The sequence below is a fragment of the Trachemys scripta genome, chromosome 12 (assembly GCF_013100865.1).
Source record: "Trachemys scripta elegans isolate TJP31775 chromosome 12, CAS_Tse_1.0, whole genome shotgun sequence".
NCBI lineage: Eukaryota > Metazoa > Chordata > Testudines > Emydidae > Trachemys > Trachemys scripta.
The window spans coordinates 39,578,235-39,589,562 of NC_048309.1; the positions used below are offsets into that span (position 1 = coordinate 39,578,235).

The 11,328-nt window shown below is 42.8% G+C and overlaps 1 pseudogene; it reads left to right on the plus strand.

The window, feature by feature from the left end:
* The first annotated feature begins 9,936 nt into the window (after window positions 1-9,936).
* Window positions 9,937-10,765, plus strand: LOC117885450 (annotated as a pseudogene).
* The last annotated feature ends 563 nt before the right edge of the window (window positions 10,766-11,328 follow it).

Genomic DNA, 11,328 nt, shown 5'->3' on the forward strand with positions numbered 1-11,328 from the left:
AATAACTTATATACAGAGCTTTGGAACAACAAGCCAGGACAAGCACATCCACTTTTGAGGAGTCCACTCAGTACAACCTCTGGTGTCCAATACCTTTCCTCCCTCCCCAGCCCTCTGGCTAGAAATCTGAGGTAGCCAGAAGGATCCCAAGTGCTATATGGGGAGTGGGTTAACCTTTCATGTCCTTGCTTCCAAAGACTGTTGGTATGCAAATTATAACAACATTTTTTTCAATTAAAAGATCTGGCCAATGAAGTTACTTTTTCTTACTTAAGCAAATGTATTAGACTTTAGTGTATCACATTTTCCTGATTTATCCAACACTTTGTATTCCAAGTTGAATAAAACAAGTATCTGCTTTATGATTTAATCCTTCTATTTAATTTTGAACTAGACTGTCCTATAAAAATATTAAACACAACAATTCTGGCCACAAGACAAACACCACAAGACAGGACATAGAACACAGAAATAATTCCTGTTGTACCAGTAAATGCATGGTACATTGAATGCTGTTCAGCTGGCATCCGTTTTCTCTGATGATCTGAAAGACAAAAGAACAGAGGTCTACCTCTTCTGGGCACTCAGTCGTTGCTTAAAATATTTCCTTTATATACAAATACTCTTGTTGATTTCAGGCAAAACAGAGGAATTACCCATATTTCCTTGTATTTGTCTCTAGGCAGCCTAGGTTTCAGTGGCTTCTACCTTATCAGTTAGATAATTTGCATTAATATAGATGCTTTCTGGCTTGCTTCTGGATCCAAAGCTATCCACAGCTTAAAGATTCTTTCTTAAAAAGGGACACAAGTAACTTTCTCAGACTTTTGATTGCCTTTTACTTCTAACTTCTGCTTTCAAACACACAGTGATCTGAAAGAAAACACTACTTATAGTGCCCCTTAGAGCCTAATAGGATTTTAATTAAATAGCATGGTAAGTTTGCATTTCTTTTACCTCTGCTACATATACACAACACATGTTCTGGGGAAAATGCACATTTCCTCCATAATTCAACTTCCACAACACTAGTCACATTAATTTCTACACAAGGTGTACCTGTTTCTTTTGTGCTTATAAAATCTCCATGCACCCCTAGTAAAGTGACAGGTCGACCACACAGAGCCAGGGGGCACTGTTCTTCTCTCTCTTTACCAAATCTTTTATCTGCTATTTTGTTACTCAAAAACAAATTCAAATCTTTTATTCTCCTGGCTTTGACTACCCTGCTGCAGACACAACCTTTGGTCTTTATTTAAAACATTTTACATCTTGTAAAGCATTAAGTCACCTTAAGAATTAAATGCTAAATACCATATTAAACAACACTAGTTTCCTGTGTCTGGCAAAAGTATTCTTGGTTTTGCAACTTTAAACAATACCAATTCATCTCAAACTTATAAAATACAGATTGTACACAGCAGGAGTGTTCCTCAGCAAATTCAACTAACTTATTCATAGTCGAATAATTCCACTTAAATAACCTCTTGCCTGCGTTACTTACAGACATTCCTACCAAGTTTCACTGCTTGATTCCCTCTAGCAACTACAGAGTTAACTTCTCACTCTCTTTTCCTAAATCATTTGCTTGTCTCCCAAAAGGACACCCAATCAACTCAGATTTTACCATTCCAATTATTGTCCTGGGGATTTGAAATCCCCATGCTTATAATTACTTACTCCTTTACTTCCACTATGCCCTCAAAATTTCCAACCTGTTTTCCAATCTCTCTATCTGTTGCCTGCCGGCTTGGGCCCAATCCTGCTTTTCTCGCTGAACCGTCCCTTCCAAAGGCACTGGATTCCCGCTACCAATTTAGCTAGGAGGGTGGACTTCTCAACTAGCCCCCACTCTTCCTGGTCTCTTCCCTTAAACACTCTTACTCACAAGGCTACCTGAGTCCTCCCTCAAGAGGCTTGCCACCTGGACAAAACGCATGGCCCAATGGCGTTTAACTATTCAATTCCTCCCTTCTTGTGGCAAACACACTGCTGTTATGGCGTATGCTGAGCACAAATGGTTAAATTTTGACAAGTCCCTGAAGGACCAGTACTTGCTTAGCCAGTGCTTCCTTTTCTGCCTGGAAGTCCTGTCTCAAGGTTTACAACTTGGCCTGGGCATAGGTTTGAGTTGCTGCCTGGTTCATGATCTATTCTCTTAAGTGCTCAATTCTAGTTATCAAGTACACAACTCTTGTTTTGCTGAACCCCAAATGATTTTTTTTACTTTCTCATCTTGCCAAAAAATGCAAAAGGTTTTTGTTTTAGTTTGACTCAATCCCCCCCCTCTGTTTTTTTCAGTTCAGCCCATGATCCAGAAAAGTGGTTATTCACAGAGCTGTAGATGAAATCCACACTGAGATCAGGTTCAGCCTGGGAAATGCTCCATGAACCACACATCTTACACCTTCACAGTTCCATGTTCATAGCTGCATTGTGATTTCATTTCTGTTTAGAGGAGGTAATAAAAATGCTTCAGATAATAGCTACACCTGGTCGCTCATTGGGAAAAACATAGCAGTAGAACCAGAAGGAGGGACTTAAATTAACGAGATGCACCATAATAGCTTGATTCTGCAGAATATGGAGCCAATGATAGAGCTCCTGTTGACTTCAATGGGGCAGGGTCCAGCACAGGGAGAACAAGTATTAACTTTTTATAAGAACCTTTCTAAAATTCTCTCCTTTCTGAAAATTTCTGAAGACATGATTTTTAAGACTCCTCTTGTAACACCTACAGATCCCAGTAGACCCTGGGACCTCTGGAGCTTAGTGCATAAGCCTCTACTGCATGAGCTAAAAGCCATATGACTGTTAGCTAAGTCTCTCTCTCTCTCTAGATGGGACAGAACACTACACCCAGCAGGTGTGTAGGGTACACTGTCAATAAATCATGGACCTAAATTACCACTGGGTTACTGTCCTTTGACAAGCAGCCTAGGGCCATTAAATCAAGATCCACTAACTAGGTGAAATTTTGCATGCCTGCTGAGAAACCAGATGTTTAAAGTACAGTATGATGCACATTAATGGAAATTTATCAATTTCAAAATTTCACTGAAAATGCGCCAAAAAAAAATCATTGTTTTCTGTCTTTTCTTATGTTTTTGGACCAAAATCTGAATTTCAACTCAACTGGCAAAATTTTTACAAATTTTCTCCCGCACCCTCAGTTTTCCAACACATTCTTTTTGTTGAGGAATCTGGAGAAGAAATTTGTACTTCTGGACTGCAATGTAACTTAAATCAAGGGAGAGGGCAGGGGATGGCCATGGGAAGAAAACTCTATTGTTATAACTCCGCAGCTCCCATTGGTTGGGAACTGTGACCAATAGGAGCTGAGGAGGTGGTGTCTTTGGGCAGAAGCAAGGTGCGGAGACACCTTGGCCCCCCACCTAGGAGCCACTGCTAGAGGATGTGCTGGTCACTTTCGGGAGCCACCCGAGGTAAGGGCCACCTGGCCAGAGCCTGAACCCCACACCTCCTCCTGCACCCCAACCCCATGCCCCAGTCCAGAGCCCACACCCCACACCCAAACTCCCTCCCAGAGTCTGCACCCTGCACCCCCTTCTTCACCCCAAGCCCCTCCCAGAGCCCACACCCCCTCCTCCACCCCACCACCTTGCCCCAGCCCACATCCCACACCCCCTCCTGCATCCCAACCCTCTACCCTAGCCTGGTGAAAGTGAGTGAGGGTGGGGAAGAGTGAGTGACTGAGAGAAAGGGGATGTAGTGAGTGGGGGGCAGGAAGAGGTGGGGTGGGGCCTTGGGGAAAGGGGGGACTTGGATGTCCCCAAAGAACTTTAAATCAAAATGGGGGTCCTCGGGTTGCTAAAGTTTGAGAACCACTGATTTAGACCATTTGAGGGACTGAGAGGTTTGGTGATTGGGAATGGAGTATAGAACTTTTCTTATCCTCATGGTGAATTGTGTTCTCATTTAAACTAAAGTGAACCAGAAGAAATTCCACTGCATTTTGTTCAGTTGCTCAACATTTTAACTCAGGTCAGCGTTACCATAATAAATAACTCCAGGCAACCCATAATCTGAATGGTACACTAGATATTTACTGCTGGCATGTCAAAATTCTCACCTGATGTCTTTAAAATACTCAGACATATGATCCCCCTCCCCAAGCCCAGCCATCTGAAGTTCTGACTCAGAGCCCCACCCAGCAATCTGACCTGATGTTCCTGAGACCTCATTCAGCAACATGGCCACCTGCTGAATGAGAGAAATAGCCAATATATATAATTAAAATTTTAATGTAATTTAAATAAAAAATAAACATGCAGCTGTGTGGCTTTTGTGATAAAGCAATTGGCTGTTCAGACAGACATCTGGGAGGATATATCAGGAGTGGCAGTCATACATTCAGAATTAATTGGAAACCTATAGCTTAATGCCTTGCTCTTTGTTCACTGAGTATAAATAGACACATATCTCTGTAAATGAAATCAATTCTAACTTGAGCTGGATTTCTCTCTTCAAGGTGAAGAATGCTCTGCTTTGCTATGTGCAGCTGTTGAGATAGTCTCTCGCTCTTTAATCGGTACCGCTAGGAATGATGGAGAAGCCTCAGATGTCTCACACTTCCTGTGATTTCCTTTGACCTATTGCATAAGTTTGATTACATTTTATTTCTACTGAATTTCTTAGCTTGCTCGTAGAAATACCAGCAGCAGATATGAGCCTGAGATATGATGAAGTAGTGGCAATTTCTGATACCCATCACCTCAGCGAATCTAGTCAATTCTGTGCATAAACATTTAGAATGAAAAAGTCAATGTCTTTAAATCAGTACATAACAAAGGAATTTTCTGGTCCTTCAGGCCAGGTGTTTTTTTTATAATTCTATCAATTATTTTAGTATGTTGCCTGCTCCTCCCCCCATTCAGTTTTTTTAAATCCCTCAGACATCCACACAGGACCAGATTCACAAAGGGACTTTTGGGGGCTGACTTCCATGTTAGATGCCTAGGTCCAAAACCTCTGCTCATCATAGCGATCAATGGCTCCATGTCTAGTTGGCAGCCAGTATCAAGCACAGTGCCCCAAGGGTTGGCCCTGGGGCTGGTTTTGTTCAATATCTTTATTAATGATCTGGAGGATGGCGTGGACTGCACCCTCAGCAAGTTTGCAGATGACACTAAACTGGGAGGAGTGGTAGATATGCTGGAGGGAAGGGATAGGATACAGAGGGAGCTAGACAAATTAGAGGATTGGGCCAAAAGAAATTGGATGAGGTTCAACAAGGACAAGTGCAGAGTCCTACACTTAGGAAGGAAGAATCCATGCACTGCTAAAGACTAGGGACTGAGTGGCTAAGCAGCAGTTCTGCAGAAAAGGACCTTGGGGTTACAGTGGACGAGAAGCTGGATATGAGTCAATAGTGTACCCTGGGTGACAAAAAGGCTAATGGCATTTTGGGCTGTATAAGTAGGGGCATTGCCAACAGATCAAGGGATGTGATCATTCCCCTCTATTTGGTATTGGTGAGGCCTCATCTGGAGTACTGTGTCCAGTTTTGGGCTCAACACTACAAGAAGGAGGTGAAAAAATTGGAAAGAGTCCATTGGAGGGCAACAAAAACGATTAGGGAACTGGAGCACATGACTTATGATGAGAAGATGAGGGTGTGACGGGTTGGATCACAGAAACCCTCTTCGGAGCTGCCACCTGATGTGCCGAGACTACTTCTACCCCTGCTTTCCCTGCCAGCTCAGGACTCCAGCACTCTGTCTTGCTGAGCCAGACACGCCTGTCTGCTCCATCAAAGACCCAGGGTCTGAATTACTTGTCCCAAAGCTGCAGGTTTACCTGAAAGCAGTTCACAGAAGTGTTCCTGTTTTTAACACTCAGATGCCCAACTCCCAATGGGGTCTAAACCCAAATAAATCTGTTTTACCCTGTATACAGGGTAAACGCATTAATTGTTTGTCCTCTATAACACTGATAGATAGATATGCACAGTTGTTTGCTCCCCCAGGTATTAATACATACTCTGAGTTAGTTAATAAGTAAAAAGTGATTTTATTAAATACAGACAGTAGGATTTAAGTGGTTTCAAGTAGTAACAGACAGAACAAAGTAAGTCACCAAGCAAAATAAAATAAAATGCGCACAGCTATGTCTAATTAAACTGAATACAGATAATCTCACCCTCAGAGATGCTTCAGTAAGTTTTTTCCTCAGACTGGACACCTTCCAGGCCTGGGCACAATTCTTTCCCTGGTACAGCTCTTGTGCCAGCTCAAGTGGTAGCTAGGGGATTCTTCATGATGGCTTTCCTCTTCTTTGGCGGAAATACTTTGTCCCTCTGGGTCTCCACCCCCCCTCACTGGAAAAGCACCAGGTTAAAGATGGATTCCAGTTCATGTGACATGATCACATGTCACTATAAGACCCCAAGCCTTCATTCCCCCAGCCTGACTCACAGAAAGGCTTGCCTGCAAACAGAGCCATCCAGTCAATTGTCCTGGTTGATGGAAGCCATTAAGATTCCAAACCACCATTAATGGCCCACAATTTGCATAATTACATTAGGCCCTCAAAGTTATATTTCATATTTCTAGTTTCAGATACAAGAGTGATACCTTTATACAAATAGGATGATCAAACTCAGTAGACAATAAGCTTTGCAATGATACCTTACAAGAGACCTTTTGCATGAAGCATATTCCAGTTACATTGTATTCACTTATTAGCATATTTTTATAAAACCATATTGACTGCAATGTCTCAGAGGGAACTGGGATGATTTAGTCTGCAGAAGAGAAGACCGAGGGGGGATTTGATAGCTGCTTTCAACTACCTGAAAGGGAGTTCCAAAGAGGATGGATCTAGACTGTTCTCAGTGGTACCAGATGATAGAACAAGAAGTAATGGTCTCAAGTTTCAGTGGGGGAGGTTTAGGTTGGATATTAGGAAAAACTTTTTCCACTAGGAAGGAGGGTTTATTATATGGAGCTATACTGAACTCATGGAGCTGGAAGGGACCTTGAAAGGTCATTGAGTCCCATCCCCTTGCTTTCACTGGGAGGACCAGATACTACCCCTGACAATTTTGGTTTTTTTGGGGTCCCAGATCTCTAAATGGACCCCTCAAGGATTGAACTCACAATCTTGAGTTTAACAGGCCAATGCTCAAACCACTGAGCTATCCCTCCCTATTCCAGCTAGGACTGAATCGCCATTAAACTTTTGAAGGTGCCCCTTACAGATCTCACCAGAATGCTTGTCAGCCATTGATTTCACAGAGGGAGGGAGGGGGGAGCAAATGAATACAAATGAATACAAAACAAATCTGGTCTCTTTCTTGTTTTGATCCACTCCATCTCTCTTATACATCTTAGGCTGGCAGCTGACGGTGCAGCACGATTGCTAGCCATCACTGTCTCCTGGCTTCTCACCAGAAGATGGTGCAGTACGGCTGCAGGCAGGACTGAATCTCCAGGAGACTAAACTTAAAAAGAGAATGACCTGGAGTCACTCCCATTTATGTCCAGGCACTCCTGACAGACCTCACCGAGGTCTGCCAGGAGCACCCATGTCTGCCCAGGTGCCCCTGACCGACCTCACCGAGGTCAGCTAAAAGAGCACCCAGGAGACGATGATGATGGCTACCAATCGTAATGCACCATCTGCTGCCAAAAGGCAAGGAGCTACTGCTGTGTAGCACTGCAGTACCACGTCTGCCAGCACCCAGGAGACATATGGTGATGGTGAGCTGAGCAGCTTCCAAGCTTGCTGTGGTATGGCATCTGCATGGGTAACCCAGGAAAAAAAGGTGAGAAATTATTTTTTGCCGTTGCTTCCACGGAGTGGGGGGGCCTGACGACATGTACCCAGAACCACGCACGGCAATGTTTTTGACCCATCAGGCATTGGGATCTCAACCCAGAATTCCAATGGGCAGCGGAGACTGTGGGAATTGTGGGATAGCTACCCACAGTGCAACACTCGGAGAGTCGATGCTAGCCTCGGTACTGTGGACTCTCTCCGCCAAGTTAAGGGTCTTAATGGTCTTAAGTGGGGACATACACAATCGACTGTATAAAATCAATTTCTAAAAAATCTACTTCTATAAATTCGATCTAATTTTGTAGTATAGACATACCCAAAATCTGTCTGGAGAAGGAGGAGTCCACCTTATAACTATTAGCACAGTGGTTAGTGCACTCACATGTGAGACCTGTGTAATTCCCTCCTCCTCCTGATACAGAGAAAGGGTTTGAACAATGGTCTCCCCTGTCTCAGAAAAGTGCCCTATGCACAGAACTATGGGATAGTCTGATGTATGGCTCCTGTAGTCTCTCCTGTTGGACCTGCTCCACTTTGGATAACTGATTAAAGACTCATCGAGGAAGGAGACTGGATCCAGGTCTCCAACATTCCAGGTGCATGCCCTAACCACCAAGCTATGGAGTCATTCACAGGCTTTTGCTGGCCCAGTGATTCGTTCCTTGAACCTTTCATTCGATGACACAGCACTTTAATTGTGTTCCTGTGAATTCCCTTTTCTTTTTTGGAGCTGACCCCTTCTATGCCTGTATTTAACCCTGTGCAGTACTAAATTCATTTTGTGCTTGGAAGTTCTATTTTGCTGCTTCAGTTTCCACTTCTCTGAAGCTCCATTTGTTCCCCCATTAATGGTCCTGAGATTAGTCTGGGGACCTGGAATTGCAACTCTCATCATCCCACTTGCAGCTGTTTACTTACGCTGGGCAGCCCCTTACTCCCTGAGTCAATGAGACTGAAAGGGAGTAAGGTATCATGATCTGGCCTGGAGGATTCACAGGTGGGCAGAACCCTATGTTCAGGCTGATGGTGGCCAACCCTGAATATTGGGTATTTGGTGTGGTGGTCATTTAACCCCAAACAGGACCCAAATAATAATAATACCTCACTCTTATACACCCATCACTCCCTAAGCATCATTGCTGCCATGTCACACAGATGGGGAAACAGACACAGGAAGGGGAAGTGACTTTACAAGGTCTCCCAGCAGGTGAGTAGCAGAGCTGGGTTTACCCGCCATCCCATTATATTTCAAAGTCAATGAAGCTCTGGGATTCTACTTTCAAATCCATCCCTATGTCCGTATTTTATTCTTTTGTGTCCCTTACTCCCTTCTCAGTGCTGGTGGAAGGGTGGATTTTTGATTGGACCAGCATGGAAAAGACAATCTCTGGGGTCCTGAGATGGGGTGGGGGAAAGGGCTGGGTCTGGCCACTCTAGCACATTCACACCTCCTCCTACCCAGAATGTATGTGGAGATTCTGATTTGTCCAAGAATATCAATAAAACTCAGGACACAACTGGCAAAAAGGGCTCTCTCTTTCTCTAGGTTTTTCATTAAATCACCTATCACCATTTCTTTGAGCATCAGTCATTTTTCAGAGCCATGTGTTTATTATATGGTTGCATTATTTACCTTGCAAAATAACTTTTCCTTCCTGAAACTGAAATCTTCAGATGTCACAGGAAAATGTTGGGAACAGAATTCAGCAGGGGAAGTGTCCAGAAAATGTGAATCTCAAGAAGTGGCTCTGAATATGGAAAGAGTTTAAGGACCACTATGTTGCTGAAACCTGTGTAGCTTCAGTAGATAAAGCAGAATGCCAACACTTTAAACCTTTATAAGGTACAATTTGATGCAGAAGCATGCACTTTAAAATTCTTGGGTTACCAAGATTATGTATCTAAGTAAGTACTTAGATAATAATATCATGGTGAAGATACAATTACTTTTTGTTGATTTTATAATTTTTTCTCTACTTGCAGGTCCCAGTTTTGCTGAAAAAAATAAGTCAATGTATAATGAAACCACTGTAATACATTTTATTCTCTTTGGACTTTCCAGTGATCCAAAGATCCAGATTTTCATCTTTGTGGTGTTTTTAGTTATTTATCTCATCACTCTGTTTGGGGAACATGCTGATCATTCTGGTGATAAAGGCTGATCCTCAATTCCACACCCCGATATACTTTTTCCTGATTAACTTATCTTTCCTTGACATCTGTTATTCCTCTGTCTCTGTCCCTAAGATGCTGGTGGATTTCCTGAGAGAGGAAAAAACAATTTCTGTAAATATCTGCATTGCCCAGATACTCTTTATTTTTATGTCATCCTGTACTGAAGTTTTAATTCTTGCAGCCATGGCTTATGACCGATATGCTGTCATCTGTGATCCATTGCATTACATGGTGACCATGAATAAACAGGTCTGCTGTCAGCTAGTGGGTGGTGCATGGACAATGGCTCTCTTATATGCACTGATAAACACTCTTCCTCTGTCAGAGATGCAATTCTGTGGGCTCAATGAAATCAGCCATTTCATCTGTGAGTTTCCTTCCATATTAGATCTTCCTGTACTGAGACTTTTACCAGTCAAGTGGTGTTTTCACTTCTGCTATGGCCATAGGGCTCATCTCATTCTCCTTCACTATACACTCTTATATACATATCATCTCCACCGTCCTGGGGATACCCTCCACAGAGGGCAGGCATAAAGCCTTCTCTACCTGCAGCTCCCACCTCATTGTGGTTGTTTTATGCTATGGGACTGGTTTGTTTCGGTACATGAGACCCAGCTCAGCCTCTTCAATGGTTCTGGACAGACTGTTCACCATCCAGTACAGCATCTTAACCCCCATGTTAAACCCCATCATCTATAGTCTGAAAAATAAGGAGGTGAAAATAGTACTTTGGAAAATACTGGGGAAATATATTTTTCTGGAATCAGTGATAATGGTCACATAGAACAAAAATCACACTACACCAGATTGTTCCCAGTCCCAAAGGACTAGTTACTCTAGATCTCACACCAAAGACAATGCTGGCAGCCAATTCTCTAATAAGCTAACTACAGGGTTTATTAGCTAAAGAAAAAGAAATGAGAGCTATTAAGAGGTTAAAGCAGGTAAAATACATAAAGAGTTGAGTCAACATTTGTAAGATCCAAATGATAGCAGAGATGTAATAATCTGCCAGTTTCCCAAAAGTCTCTTTGGGGCTACCCAGAGAAATTCTGGGGATCTCCCTCTTCTCATTAAGTTATTCTGCCCTGTTAGAATCCAAACAGTCCAGAGATAAAGGATCTCTCTTTGAATCATATGAGTCCACAGTGTGATGCTAAATATGAGTCAACAGTGTGATGCTGTTGCAAAAAAAGCAAACATGATTCTGGGATGCATTAACAGGTGTGTTGTGAGCAAGACACTAGAAGTCATTCTTCCGCTCTACTCTGCACTGGTTAGGCCTCAACTGGAGTATTGTGTCCAGTTCTGGGCACCGCATTTCAAGAAAGATGTGGAGAAATTGGA